This window comes from Ascaphus truei, chromosome 5 (assembly GCF_040206685.1).
Source record: "Ascaphus truei isolate aAscTru1 chromosome 5, aAscTru1.hap1, whole genome shotgun sequence".
Classification (NCBI taxonomy): domain Eukaryota; kingdom Metazoa; phylum Chordata; class Amphibia; order Anura; family Ascaphidae; genus Ascaphus; species Ascaphus truei.
Window position 1 is genome coordinate 23,547,006 of NC_134487.1, and position 16,091 is coordinate 23,563,096.

Genomic DNA, 16,091 nt, shown 5'->3' on the forward strand with positions numbered 1-16,091 from the left:
GTTAATGTCTCCATAGCAACCAAATACTGTGGAGTGTTTATACAATCTTCACCCAATCTCTTTTGTGTAAACTGTTACATCTGCAGAGAGATTATTCCTCCAGCCTCCCTCTCGTTGATATTGTGTTTGACTAATGGGGGAAGCATAATATGTTAAGAGAGATTACAGGGAAAGTGGACCAGGTGAAAAAAAAAGTTATTTTAACCCAAGAAACAAAGATGTTAACTCAGGGAGAAATGCAATCTTTCTAAAGAAGCAGATTGCATAAATACGTAAAACAATTATGTGGGATTTCCCCTTCGAGGATTTAGATGTACAAATAAAACATTGATAGTCTATCCTGATTTGTTAAGGTCAAAATCGAAATCAGCATCTGGACTGGTTTTACTTGCAGTACTGCATGATTACCAGAAGATGGCGCGCAAGTAGCATCATCTTGACCCCCCTCTCGGTGGAAGCACATTTAGTTAGATGAGTGTTATTTGTGCCAAGCCCATGACATGCTATTCCCCTCCCCTACTCCTAACTCCACACCTCTGCTGCACCTGCCCCATTCACCTCCAGGATTTCTTATCACCAGGACACAGATCCCTAGTCCACCTGTTACCTGTCTTACAGCCAGTCCCTTTCCAGCTCCTTCCTAGGTGAGTATTAAAATCCACAAGCAGCAATTGAAGGGGATCTGATTTTTGTCAGCACAGGACTTAACTGTCTCGACTATTAACATTTTAATACCTTGCTTTTTCCCCCCATTCATTAACCCCTCTGCAACCATATCTGTGCAATGTGTTGTTGCTCCTGCTGGCATAATAGGGGTTAATCCCAATGAGGAATTCGTGAGGCTTAGTCTTATTATAGGCACAACCTGTGTTCACTTTGCATTCTCTATTCCAGGGGTGGCCAACTCCAGTCCTCAAGGGCCACCAACCAGGTCAGGTTTTAAGGATATCCCTGCTTCAGCACAGGTGGCTCAGTCAATGACTGAACCACTGATGGAGCACCTGTGCTGAAGCAGGGATATCCTTAAAACAGGACCTGTTGGTGGCCCTTGAGGACTGGAGTTGGCCGCCCCTGCTCTATGCATAATAAGATGTTCATAACTGAGAGTCCACTTGACTTTTGCAAAGAGACGCGCATTTAGGACAATCTGTTTTAGGTTTTTGTCTTTGGTATAAAGGCACCAAATGTCCTGGTTTACAGATGGACAAAGAGGTGAAGAATACGTGTAGACCGTTTAAAGCTTGTTAAAGTCACCCATGTTACATCTGCTTTAGAGAAGCTCCCTGCTCTTATCTGTAATATATATTGCTGTCTCTTGGAAACTGGTCCAGGTTCAGCTGCCCAGACATGTGGCTATTTTTCGTTGTTAAAAAGTCTCCCCATTTCTATGACATATATGTACTTTCTGAGTAATTTGTAGGGACATATAATATGCATAAATCACATTTACTAATTAGTGGGTGAGATCAATTTGTGTTTAGATTGTCATCACATCTATTGCTCATGTACACAAACATACATGTAGTGTGTGTGTGTGTGTGTGTGTGTGTGTGTGTGTGTGTGTGTGTGTGTGTGTGTGTGTGTGTGTGTGTGTGTGTGTGTGTGTGTCCGATATCTACCAATCCCCCAGCATTAGATTGAAAAAAAGTTCATTATCTATAGAAAACAATGCAGACTCACATCTCTTTTCCCACTTATAGCATGTGTGATTGTCATTAAGGATAGATGGGGTTTCTGCAGACCGTTCTGGCAGCAGAGGGGCTTCATTTAGTCCAAACACTGTATTTATTTTTGACTTTTCTCGATCAGTTTTTCACTGTATGCCTCTAACAAAATAGCAATCCAAACTGTAAATAATTTTACAGCCTTTCTAATACGGAATAATCAACTGCCCTGTTCTAAAATAATTCTAATTCCGTCCTGAGTGTAGTGTTGCACATTAAAACATTGCAACATTTGTACTTGCCGACAATGGCTTTCAGAACAGGAAAGATCAGGGCTGGGAAACAATGAAAGCTTCGTACTCATCCACAATTTCCGTTACTATTGTACTTAACATTGTAACCCCTTCAGTAGTGCACCGTCTGATCGGGGGTTTTGGCCTGTCCGGCACTGGCCATGCTTCAAATAAATCCAAATAAATGTGCTATACTGTCACAAAGCTGCACCGCATTCATTTAGAAGCTGACAGAATGTTCTGCATAGGTGGGGAAACCGCTGGATATTTCAGGTTTACTGCTGCTTCTTTGGAAACATTTGAGGGGGAAGAATGCTCAAGTAAAACTAACATCAGGGGAGGGAAGGAAAGAAACATTCTTATGCAAAAAAGAATGAATTCCAGATGAGCGAGGAAGATAGCCGTGTCTGCCTCCTGTAAGGGTGACGCGCACCTTGCAGTCACACTGTCCCCCTGAAACCCAGGCACATTAATGGTTGTGGTGGGTATTAAAAGGTGATACTGTAGCGCCTCCACCCTGTGAGAGAATTACGTGTCATAGTTTAATATTATGGTTTAGGGTTTATGAAGTGTATGTATGTAGCCATTTTCTATGTAAGTGTGTGTATATATTGTACATTCCAACAATTCCAGCTTCATAGTGCCTGCATATTTGCTCTGTGCATAATACTCATTGTATTTAGGCATACTGCACCCAATTTGTGTCTGTTATCTAGCCTTGTTTTGCGAGTGCCCTGCATACTGTGTGTGTATGTATGTATATATGTATATGTATGTATATATGTATATATATATATATATATATATATATCTCCAATAAAGAATATCACTTGTGAGCACATTCACATGTCTTAGACAGGTCTGCAACCCTGCCTTTCAACCATTATCACCTAGCATACAGTGCTTCCACTGCAGCAAGGATTCTGGGAAATTACATGCAAATATATATATATATATATATATATATATATATTTATTTATTTTTTTTTGTTTGTTTTGTTTCAATCTTTGTTATCATTTAGTAATACATTGCTAAAAAGCACATTTGTTTCCTTGTAAAAGCACATAGTAACATCGTAACACAGAGACTGGGCGTTATCACTCTGTGTATAACATTGGATACATTCCTAGAGATATACAGTAGGAGCGATGATATCATTATTATTTCCCTGAAACTTGGCACCTGTATAACAATATTTGTAGCCAAATAAAATAACATCCTGTGTAATAAGCGGCTTAAAGGGCCCTCTCGCTTTGTCTCGTATTCACTAAAGGGTGCCAACGTTTATCCGTCTTATCGTCCTTTTCATTTAAATGGAAGGTTGAGCGTTTTGAAGTGTAGCACCCTTTGGTAAATATGGACCCTAAGCCGCAGAAACGAAGAGATTTGAAGCAATTTATCAGTGTAATTTGTTTGCTTACAAATATTACTTTTGATACCCTTTTTTTTAAGGAAAAAATATAGGTAGTATTTTTTTAATTGTTATTGTTAACTGTTATTGGACCAACAAAAGTTTGCAATGTGCAAGCTTTCCCACCTCACAGGGTTCTTCTTCAGATCGGGCAGTTATACAGAAAGTTAGATATTTTATACAATATGTAGTAGGATTGATTTGCAGTGGGAGCTGGGGGAGGAAATGCAACAGGTACATACTGTATGTTAGTGTAGTTACGTGTGAAAATTGTCAGAGGAGGAATAGGTGACGATTCCTATTGCAATGTAATTAAACTACAGACAAACTGCAGTCAGGAATCAAAAAACCTGAAACATCCACACATTTAAATGCATAGTAATGTGTGAAAAGTGTTACAGGAGGAATATGTGACGATTCCTATTGCAATATAACACTGCAGACATCCACTGTCAGGGTGGGCAGGAAAGGAAAAGACTGAAGCTCCCATCATAATATATATATATACATACATGTAGAGGTATCAGTACCGTGTTAGCCGAGCTTCAATAATCAAAAAATAAATAGATGATACCGTTCTGTGGCTAACGAAATGCTTTTATTTGTGCGAGCTTTCGAGATACACTGATCTCTTCTTCCGGCGATGTTACAATGAATGAAGCAAAAGGTATACTTAAAAACAGTGTCTCTTGGAATGTTATCTGTGCTGTTCCTTCCCCCGGTATATAAAACACATCCACACCGGGGGAAGGAACAGCACAGATAACATTCCAAGAGACACTGTTTTTAAGTATACCTTTTGCTTCATTCATTGTAACATCGCCGGAAGAGGAGATCAGTGTATCTCGAAAGCTCGCACAAATAAAAGCATTTCGTTAGCCACAGAACGGTATCATCTATTTATTTTTTGATTATTATATATATATATATATATATATATATATATATATATATATATATATATACACTTTTTTTTATTTCAGTGCATGTGTGTATATATATATATATATATATATAGATATATCTATATATAGATATATCTATATATATAGATATAGATATAGATACACACACAAACCATTTGTCATTTGTCGCTGCAAGGGATTTCAATAACCGTGGCTACATTTCCCAGTAAGTATCTCCGGAAGCAGGTGTCCCCGAGACATGCAGAGGGGGGATTGCTGCACTAAACCTATGTAACATGCCCAAGTCATTCGTTCACTTTGCCTGACATGGCATCGCCGTTTTAACATTATTTTCCATTTCTTTGTTTCGAGTGCAGGGGTTAGCGGCGTTTTTATCCCTAAAAAGTAACCGGTAAAGTCTCCTCTATCTATGGGTGAGTTTTGCACGCACAAAGGAAGGCTCTCTTTTCATGTAGAAGCTGCGTGTAAAAGGGACGTGTTTATTTACTCTCAGACCTCTTTGTTCTGTTTGTAGGGTAGAGAGATATATATTTTTTATATAACTCAAATTGTATTGAAGTTTTTGACATGTACCCGTACATATTTTCATGTCCGTAAACACAGCTGTTGCACAAATGATATACATACAGAAATGATAAGCAGACTTGTAAACAAGAACATTTGAACCTAAATCAGGAGGGGTGCGTGAGTGGCACCCAGCTGTGACCTGCCATTATACAGTCATGGGGACGTGGAGCCTGCGTGCAAAGTGACACTTTGTGCATTACACCAGGGCCACCAGCTGGCCAGGTTTTAAGGATATCCCTGCTTCAGCACAGGTGGCTCAGTCTTCGACTGCGCCACCTGTGCTGAAGCAGGGATAGCCTTAACATGTGACCTGTTGGTGAAGGAATGGCGTTGGCTACCCCTGCATTACACCCCTAAAATCAGCTATGTGTACTTGTTAACCGGGAGAGTATTGAATGAACCTATTTACCACTGGTATCCAGGCAGAATAAGATGGTACTTAAAATGCCTTAAAGCCGCAGGCCGCACTGATCCACTTTAACCCTTTGAGTGCTGCCGGGCCCTCTGGCAGCGATTATGCGAACGTGACGTTACCAGCCAGCCAGGTCCCTTTCAGGGCTCCACAGGAGCGCAGAACGCCAGCTCCCCTAGGAAATGAGGAAATAGCATATGACATAGCTACTACATCAGGGTCCCCCCGGAGTGCCGGACCTCATGATGTGGTAGTTATATCATGGGGCACCCGAGGTGTTAAAGGATCTTTTCTTGCCCTTTTTTATTTTTCAAATCTGATGCTTCATTCAGGAGATCATTTGAAATATTTAGTGCCCGGGAGGTTAAAATGGATCTCTGCCAAGAGCCCAGGGCAGTCTAAACATCAGAGGTTAGAGATTAAGACCAGCATTGTTTTCAATACTAAAACATGCACATGGGATAAGATACTAACATTGAATGAGGAACTCACATAGGCTTCTGGGGGACAGGGGGTGTGCTGTTTTAAAAGAAAACACTAGGGCCCATATTCACTAAATGGTGCTATGCTTTAGCACAGGGGTGCTCAACTCCAGTCCTCAAACCCCACCCCAACAGGTCAGATTTTCAGAATATCCCTGCTTCAGCACAGGTGTCTCAATCAGTCCATGCATCAGCAAAGGTGTCTCAATTAGCCCCTGCTTCAGCATAGGTGTCTCAATCAGGGGCACAGTCAAAGACTGAGCCTCTGATTGGGCCACCTGTACTGAAGCTGGGCTATCCAGAAAACCTGACCTGTTGGAGGGTCTTGGGGACTGGATTTGAGTACCCCTGCTGTAGCACAGTCCAAACGCCCTTTCAAATGAATAGGCGTTAAAACGTGCTGCAGTTTTAATGTTGAGCAGTATTGCTGCAAACTGCATATTTTCGATATTGTGTCTCAGCGCCAATGTATCTGTTTGCTCCAACTTTTAAGATCTAAGGAGTGTCAGTAGGTGGTGTTATGGAGACGTGCGTGACGCACAGACTTTAATGAGATGTATAAAAGTGTGCACCTTTCTGCATCACTTTTCTTTATCTTGTATTTGCATCAGCATAATTCTGCCAAGTCACACTTAGCATCAATTACTTTGGCTAACAATTTGGGTCACATGTAGGATTCTCGCTCACATTCGTCTCGCACCCAAGCAGATACATCCAAATAAACTTTCCTCTGCACTTTCCTTACATTGGTATATCTCCCGCTCCATATACGGACCTCGTGGGAAATACATTGTAGGCCTTTTATTTCTAAATGCCAATATGTACGGGACATTGAATGCTGTATGCCAGATGTCCACTAATTGTGTATCTTACTCGTTGACTGTCATCGCTGCTTTTAATGGTTTGGGAGTTTTAAAGCAGCAGTCCAAGTTCTCCCCCCTCCCCCCCTTTTAATATGTGCATCTATACAATCTACACAATGATAAGTAATTAGCTAAGATTTGGCTCGGGGGTTCACTAAATGGCTCTCAGTGCAGCAGAAGAGGACCAAAGATTTAAAGTTTTGTGGGGAAGATCATGTGACTAGATGCAATTGGTGCACTGCTAGAGAGAGGGCAGGACTCAAAAAGGGGTGTGCCAGAGCCTGTTTCAGAAGAGGAAGGGGATGTGACTTTGTAAATGGCTGCTATAGAAACACAAAATGCTTGTTACATTAAAACTGTCATTCAGAGTTGTTGTTGTTTATGCCACAAGTATTTTCTCAGAGTACAGAACGAATTTATTTGGAGAAAAAAACCACATGTAGGATATTGCTTGGTCTGCAGATTTAAAGGGGGCTGCCATCTTTACTGATATCCTGAATAAAAAAAACTTCCAAGCTACAGTTGAAGCTGTTAGTAGTACGGGTTTAAGCTTTTGCTTTATATGTGAATAACAAATGTATTACATGCAAAGTACTTAAAAACCACACACACGTCTGGATCATGTGGCTGGTACAAACGGACATCCCAGGGGTGAATGGTGCTGTGATAGTGTTAGAAGCATGTCCTCCGCAGACTCAATGGGGACAGAAGGGTAAAACATGAGATTTAGGGTGAGGAGCAGAAATATGGACCAGGCGGAGAGATCAGACAAGAGCCCCAGAATCTGAAAATCATTCAATTTAGGAACAAGGAAAGGATTGAGGGGAGGACAGACGGATTCTCCTTCCCCCCCCCCCCCCTTCTTTTTTGTTTCTTGATTTGTACTTTGCTCAATGCAAGTGTTTCATTTCAAGCAAGTGTATCATTGTTCCTCTGTGGAAGACACTTATACATGTTACTGTATGATGGTAAAAATCAATAAAAATCTCCGTTAAAAACACACACACACACACCCACGGGACAGTAGAAATAGAAAAGGAACTCTTTGATTTCTAATGGATGATAATTATTTCATATGTTCACAGTGTTGACAAATTCATTGGTATTTGGCCATCTTATTGTTACTGTATGTACAAAAGTGATGAAATGCAAATGTAAGCACCTGAGACCACAAGGAACAGCTCCCAAATCCACATCTGTGGGACATTTTATTGCAAAGTATTTTTCCACTAAAGACATTGTGAGTTACAACACAGTAGAGTCGGCCAAATCTAGTCCTCACGAGTTATCAACAGGTCGGGTTTTCAGGATATACCTGCTTCAGCCCAGGGGGCCACCTGTGCTGAAGCAGGGAAATCCTGAACACTTGGCCTGTTAGCTCTTGAGGACTGGAGTTGGGCTACCCCTGCAATACACTAACATAAGCTAAGTACACACATATAATTTTGGAGCTATCAAAAATGGATTTGTTCAGAAAATTAGAGGTTTCTACGGTTCTTAAAGCAGCAGTCTGATAATCAATATACATGTGCGTTTTATTTGAAGATATCTCTTGTTGCCCTTTTCTATTGCTGTCTTTATTTTAAAAAAAATCTGATGCTTCATTCAGGAGATACAAGCTGTTGAAATGTTTAACTATCCGGGAGTTTAAAATGGATGTCTACACACAGGTGTGTGTAACACTCTATATATATTTAATATTTTTGTAAAGAGCAGGATATGCTCAGGGGGCAGGATACTAACGTTCAAGGAGTAAAAACTTGTGCAGGCTTCTGGGGGGAATAGCAGCTGTAAAGCGAATAAGCGAATCCAAACATTCAGCTACCTCCCTCCTTCCAATGTTTGGATAAGTCTGTTGCCAGGACTTTAACCCAGTGAAGACAAGCATGTTTGATTAGCTCGTCTTTTCTTAAGGAACCTGAAGCTGTGCTTGCAAATCCAGTATGACCAGTTAGTTGGTGCAGGGAGGAGGCGAGGGTACATTTGTAGCACACCAGTGTTTATTCATATCGGTGAGTCAAGACGGATCTCATTTTGCTCATGCTGCCATCGGCATGCAATGGTGAAAAGGATTATGGGATATAAACAGTGGAGGGATTCTGCCGGTGCGCACAGGTTCGGGTGAACCTGCTCCTAAAATTTTCATAGTTCGCCAAACCGCCGCGACCAACCCTACCTTCCCCCCTCAAGAACTCCGTTCTGTGTCCTGCACGGCCTCGACCATGTGAAGGAGAACCTGCCCGCTGCTCCGTTCCCCGACTGAGACCAATCTTCCGCCTACCAGGTGAGTGCGGCAGCGGCTCATCGGCTCTGTTAAACCAGCCAGCAACCCTTCCCCCCCCCCCCCCCCCCCTGCGTGCTGAATGAAAAAAACCATGGGACATTTGTATTTGCACTGGTTGCCCTTAGGGACATTTCTCTCTCTTCACCACCACCCGGTCACTCTTTCCACCCCCACCCCCCCTGGTCTCTGTTCCCCTCCCCCCAGTCTCTCTTTCCCCTCCCCCGGTCTCTCTTTCCCCTCCCCCGGTCTCTCTTTCCCCTCCCCCGGTCTCTCTTTCCCCTCCCCCGGTCTCTCTTTCCCCTCCCCCGGTCTCTCTTTCCCCTCCCCCGGTCTCTTTTCTCCTCCCCATGGTCTCTCTCCACCCCCCTGGTCTCTCTTCCCCTCCCCCCCCCCCTGTAGAAGGGCGGTACAGTGAGAGAGATCCTGTTGCTAAAATGTATGAATCCCACTATATATAAATCACTTAATTCCGTGTCCATCACTCGCCTCTGCTTTTAAAAAGGGGTTGCAGGTTGTTTTTCTACGGCTGAGGCGCTCTGACGCTTGTCAGTGAGCTCCTGCAGCCGCAATGAGAGCGGCTTTAGCTGGGGCTCGCGCACGCGTCCGCAGGCGTGCGCAGGCGTAGGTCTTACCAAATTTTTAGTTTTGAGCGCTCACGGGAGCGCAGGGCCGGTCACGTGAGCGGTTCGCCCAATGAGGGCGAACCAGCTTTGTGACGTCACTGGCCCGCCCCCCCGACACGCCCCCGGACGGCGCGCGAACTAAGGCCAGGGAAAGCGGGCGCCTCGGCACGACTGCAGTCACCATGGACTCAGCCTAAATGTGTTTTATCCGTGGTGAAACGCAAGGTAGGACAAAGAGTTTGCAGGCACAATTGGATGTTACTCCAAAGAGCTTTTGGTGTCATTTTCAGTAATAAAGGAGATAATGTGAGGAGATAAGATGCTTTTCCCAGTGTCTGACGCGGCTGATTTGATTCTGGTTCTCTCCAGTTTTCCTGCCTAAGTGGGCTTATCCAAAGAAGGCTGCGTGCCAATATGCCAGTAAGAGTTGTATTATCTGTTGGTACCAGACAGCTGATGAAATGGATCAGAGTTATGGCAATCTCACCAGCAATACATATATTAACGCAGCAATCCCCCTACTCGTTTCGACTACTCCACAGTCTTTACAAGATAGGAACAGATGGGTCCCTGCCGTCTTCGTATTCTATTTTCAGATCCGGAACCCCTCCCCCCCCCCCCCTAGTTTTCCAGGGATATTTACAGTTGCAGTAACATCGTTTAAATCTCTGAAACAAAATGACTGCCAAATCTGTGACCAATAGGAAGCTGCAACATCATCAGTTGGGCTTACTATTGGACAGTCATATAAATAATAACAATAATTGTTTATTCTTGTATAGCGCTGCTAATTTTGCGTAGCGCTTTACAGAGACATTTTGCAGACACAGTCCTGTAGAGCTTACAATCTATGTTTTTGGTGCCTGAGGCACAGGGAGATAAAGTGACTTGCCCAAGGTAACAAGGAGCCAACACCGGGAATTGAACCGGGCTCCCCTGCTTCAAACTCAGTGCCAGAGTCGGCGTCTTTACTCCCTCTGCCCGCTCCTTCTTCCCTTTAAATACCAGATTGTAATACCAGCAACTTGACCAGAAAGTATTTCGGGGACCGATAGATCCCTGGAGCTGAGAAGAGCACCGTTCAGCTCAGGAAGACCCCCGATTCCAATCCTTTAAAAAAGGGGGGAATAGTTAGGAGGCATTGCTGCTTTAAAGTATTCCTACTCGCATGGGAGCTTATTGTTATCCAATAAGAGGTACATTGTTCAGAGGTCTAAACACTGGAAACGGTGCTCATGCTCAGACAGGCATTAATGGTAATACCCCTCCTCCTTACATGGAAGAAAAGTGGCAAGGGGAGTCCTTAATTAACCTGCGATAGTGCCGATCGGAGCACTGTAGCACATAAACTCCTATTTACTTGAGTGTAGGCACAAAGTTCATCTCTCCTGTCATCCCTTCAAATACTTTCTGGGCAAGCTACCCGCCCCTACCACACGCAGCACTTATCATCTGTGATCTGACTATAAAACACTGTTCATTGTCCCAAGGTTCAGCAAAGTATCCGGCCGCTCCTCCTTCTCTTACCGTGCCCCCCACAACTGGAACAATCTACCGGAGACTCTCACATCCACCACCAGTTTAAGTTCTTTCAAAACTAAAGCTGTCTCACATTTTAATCTGGTCTGTAACTGTTACATACGCCTATAACATATATTATCTTTAACTGTGCATGCAATGTCCTATATATAATGTATACCCTGTTCACTTAATGTAGCTATGTATTTGTAACCATTTACAGTATTTGTTATCGTAACTCTGTGCCCAGGACATACTTGAAAACGAGAGGTAACTCTCAGTGTATTACTTCCTGGTAAAACATTTTATAAATAAATAAAATTTACTTCAATGGGAGTTTCTGTGCGATATTCCCCCGATCTGCATTTTTGCAGTTTTAATGAATAACCGTCAAGGACTAAAAAATCAAATACGGTGACAAAAAGTAATTTGTCAGGAGAATCACCTCTGCGTTCATATGTACGGGCTGCTGATCACATGCACTTCATCATGGTTACAGCTGCTGCCAAAATACACTTCCAAGAGACTGGTGCACAGTTCAACATATGGCTTGAAACTTGGCTGACACTTATTCCCATGATAGTGCACGTGCACCCGATTCCCATGATAGTGCACGTGCGCCCTATTCCCATGATAGTGCACGTGCGCCCGATTCCCATAATAGTGCATATTTGCCTGATTCCCATGATAGTGCACGTGCACCCGATTCCCATGATAGTGCACGTGCGCCCGATTCCCATGATAGTGCACGTGCACCCTATTCCCATGACGGTGCCCATGCGCCCGATTCCCGTAATAGTGCATATTTGCCTGATTCCTATGATAGTGCATGTGTGCCCGATTCCCGTAATAGTGCACGTACTCCCTATTCCCGTGAGAGAACATGTGCACCCAATTCCCATGGTAGTGCACGTACTCCCTATTCCTGTGATAGTGCAAATGCGCCTGATTCCCTTGATAGTGCACCCGATTCCCCGTAGTGTGCACGTGCGCCCGTTTCCCATGACAGAGCACGTACTCCCGATTCCCATGGTAGTGCACGTACTCCCTATTCCCGTGAGAGAACGCGTGCACCCAAATCCCGTGGCAGTGCATGTACTCCCTATTCCCGTGATAGTGCACGTACTCCCTATTCCCGTGGCGGTGCGCATACGCCCGATTCCCGTAATAGTGCACGTGCGCCCGATTCCCGTGATAGTGCACGTGCGCCCGATTCCCGTGATAGTGCACGTGCGCCCGATTCCTGTGATAGTGCACGTACTCCCTATTCCCGTGACAGTGCACGTACTCCCTATTCCCGTGGCGGTGCGCATACGCCCGATTCCCGTAATAGTGCACGTGCGCCCGATTCCCGTAGTAGTGCACGTGCGCCCGATTCCCGTGATAGTGCACGTGTGCCCGATTCCCATGATAGTGCACGCACTCCCTATTCCCGTGGCGGTGCGCATATGCCCGATTCCCGTGATGGTGCATATTTGCCTGATTCCTATGATAGTGCATGTGTGCCCGATTCCCGTGGTAGTGCACGTACTCCCTATTCCCGTGACAGAACACGTGCACCCGATTCCCGTGGTAGTGCACGTACTCCCTATTCCCGTGATAGTGCACGTACTCCAGATTCCCGTGACAGAGCACGTGCGCCCGATTCCTGTGGTAGTGCACGTAATCCCTATTCCCGTGATAGTGCACGTACTCCCTATTCCCATGACGGTGCGCATACGCCCGATTCCCGTGACACTGCACATACTCCCTTTTCCCATGATAGTGCACGTACTACCTATTCCCGTGATAGTGCACGTACTTCCTATTCCCATGATAGTGCACGTACTTCCTATTCCCGTGATAGTGCACGTACTCCCTATTCCCGTGATAGTGCACGTACTCCCTATTCCCGTGATAGTGCACGTACTCCCTATTCCCGTGATAGTGCACGTACTCCCTATTCCCGTGATAGTGCACGTACTCCCTATTCCCGTGATAGTGCACGTACTCCCTATTCCCGTGATAGTGCACGTACTCCCTATTCCCGTGATAGTGCACGTACTCCCTATTCCCGTGATAGTGCACGTACTCCCTATTCCCGTGATAGTGCACGTACTCCCTATTCCCGTGACAGTGCACGTACTCCCTATTCCCGTGATAGTGCACGTACTCCCTATTCCCGTGATAGTGCACGTACTCCCTATTCCCGTGATAGTGCACGTACTCCCTATTCCCGTGATAGTGCACGTACTCCCTATTCCCGTGGCGGTGCGCATACACCCAATTCCCGTGATAGTGCACGTAAGCCCGATTCCCGTGATAGTGCACGTACGCCCGATTCCCGTGGCGGTGCGCATACGCCCGATTCCCGTAATAGTGCACGTGCGCCCGATTCCCGTGATAGTGCACGTACTCCCGATTCCCGTGATAGTGCACGTACTCCCTATTCCCGTGGCGGTGCGCATACACCCGATTCCCGTAATAGTGCACGTACGCCCGATTCCCGTGATAGTGCACGTACTCCCGATTCCCGTGATAGTGCACGTACTCCCTATTCCCGTGGCGGTGCGCATGCACCCAATTCCCGTGATAGTGCACGTACGCCCGATTCCCGTGATAGTGCACGTACTCCCTATTCCCATGGCGGTGCGCATACACCCAATTCCCGTGATAGTGCACGTGCGCCCGATTCCCGTGATAGTGCACGTACTCCCGATTCCCGTGATAGTGCACGTACTCCCTATTCCCGTGGCGGTGCGCATACACCCAATTCCCGTGATAGTGCACGTACGCCCGATTCCCGTGATAGTGCACGTACGCCCGATTCCCGTGATAGTGCACGTACTCCCTATTCCCGTGGCGGTGCGCATACACCCAATTCCCGTGATAGTGCACGTACGCCCGATTCCCGTGATAGTGCACGTACGCCCGATTCCCGTGATAGTGCACGTACTCCCTATTCCCGTGGCGGTGCGCATACGCCCGATTCCCGTAATAGTGCACGTGCGCCCGATTCCCGTGATAGTGCACGTACTCCCGATTCCCGTGATAGTGCACGTACTCCCTATTCCCGTGGCGGTGCGCATACACCCGATTCCCGTAATAGTGCACGTACGCCCGATTCCCGTGATAGTGCACGTACTCCCGATTCCCGTGATAGTGCACGTACTCCCTATTCCCGTGGCGGTGCGCATACACCCGATTCCCGTAATAGTGCACGTACGCCCGATTCCCGTGATAGTGCACGTACTCCCTATTCCCGTGGCGGTGCGCATACACCCAATTCCCGTGATAGTGCACGTACGCCCGATTCCCGTGGCTTTGTAAGACTTGACTGCATTGCCATTAAAACAAGGTCCCGCTGTGGTAATATGAAGCAAAGCGGCGTTCTTACATTCTCAGAACCAGGGACTCTCACAAGAAAGAGCTGCATCCCTGTCCTACGGGCAACTTTTATTCTCCAACATCTTTGGAACCACTATGGTTCCTGGCAACAAAAAAAAGACATCATGAAGGAAGGGAACAAAAAACAAACAGCCGGATTACAGCAGTCAATAGTTTGTGGTTTATTTATACTCGTGAATGTAGATATTTATATAGCTGAAAGCGCCACAGAAAACAATGTGTAGTCCCCGGCGCAGTGTGTTTGACAGATGTAGCAGGATTCATTGTTCCTGTTCTGTGTTCTGGTGAGGTATGTTTTGTAATGTTATGGTGAGGTATGTGTTATAGTGAGGTATGTTATAATGTTGTAGTGAGGTATGTGTGTCACGGTAGATCAGGTCTTTTAAAACCATTTGTATTCAAGGGATCAATCACAGTGCAGAACAAGGCAGTGAAATAAAATGACGTTTATTTTTGATAAGACATCGGAAACACAAGAATACAAAATACAAAAATATACACGCTTATGAGGGCCTGGGGAATGAGATCTACCTTTCCTAGGTGCAGGGAGCCACTTCAAATGGGTTTCCCCTGTCCGCTTTTCTGCTTCAGGATGTCAGAGTGCTAAACACACAGCAGCCACTCTGACATGTATCTCCCCAACCCCCCAACTCCACACTCCTTCCCAGTGTCTCTCAGATGGACCTCTCCACACTCCTTCCCAGAGTGTCTCTCCCTCTGTTGGACTCCAGCTCTGACCAGCAGTGTTCCTTATATACCCTTTGGGGGCTATCCTTTAACATTTAGCAAGGGTAGCCAGCCAAGAGAAACAGTGCCTGGGGCTCAGACCTGGTAACTGATTCTATTAACTAGTGCTCTCCTTTGTTCTGATCGTATCTTTTCCATGGAACAGTTCAGATAAAGGGATTGCAGAAACTCCCTCAATAGAAATGATAGGAGCAGGCATATAACATCATTTACATTTGGAGGGCTGACATGTTAATTTCATCACCACACAATAGCAACTACTGTATCTAATCTGGGAGGAACATAAATAAATACAGACATAAGGTAATTATGTAAAAGATATGACTTAGAATTACACACAGCTAGCCCAAATCACATCATGACAATGCCGGCTTTGTAAACTGGGGTAAGGATTGTCACAAGGAATAGAAGAATACTGTACATGCTTTGAAATACATTTACACATTTTAATATATATAGCAGTTCTGTAGTATTAGATAATAGTGACAGTTTGTTTAAAAATAATAATAATAATTGTTCAACTTTTAATGCCATTTTAATGAGTTTTACAGCATTCTTTGATTTCTATAGCAGGCTTTAGCCCACCTCCCTAGCAGTGCAAGATCTTTGCAACACTTTCCTTTTTGTAATAATTTGTTGCCAATGTTACCAGCAGTTTGAGCTGCAAACTGTAACAATAGATAATGTTGCCATATCAATTTAAGAATACATTGTAGCTGCTGAGTTACACTGACTGAAGGATTGATTGAGACAGAAAGGCGGCCATTATGTTAGGCACACATGATTTTTACAGATTTATAACAGGAGCACCAAACGATTGCCAGTTTAGGTAAGAATGTAGAATTATAAATGATCACATGCTTTACATATACGAATAAGGGGGAAAAAGTGGGGGAAATGTAGTATTGCTGCT

General features: G+C 44.8%; 1 protein-coding gene across 2 annotated transcripts in view; it reads left to right on the forward strand.

Annotated features, from left to right (window-relative positions):
- The first annotated feature begins 497 nt into the window (after positions 1–497).
- Positions 498–16,091, forward strand: part of PROSER2 (proline and serine rich 2) — a 39,229-nt gene continuing 23,635 nt past the window's right edge. Inside the window, exon 1 of one of the 2 annotated variants that reach the window (XM_075599475.1) lies at positions 498–644. The gene's annotated coding sequence lies outside the window, so the exon portion shown is untranslated. Of the gene's footprint in view, positions 645–8,627; positions 8,904–16,091 lie in introns of those variants that run through there. The other variant, XM_075599476.1, reaches the window with a different exon arrangement.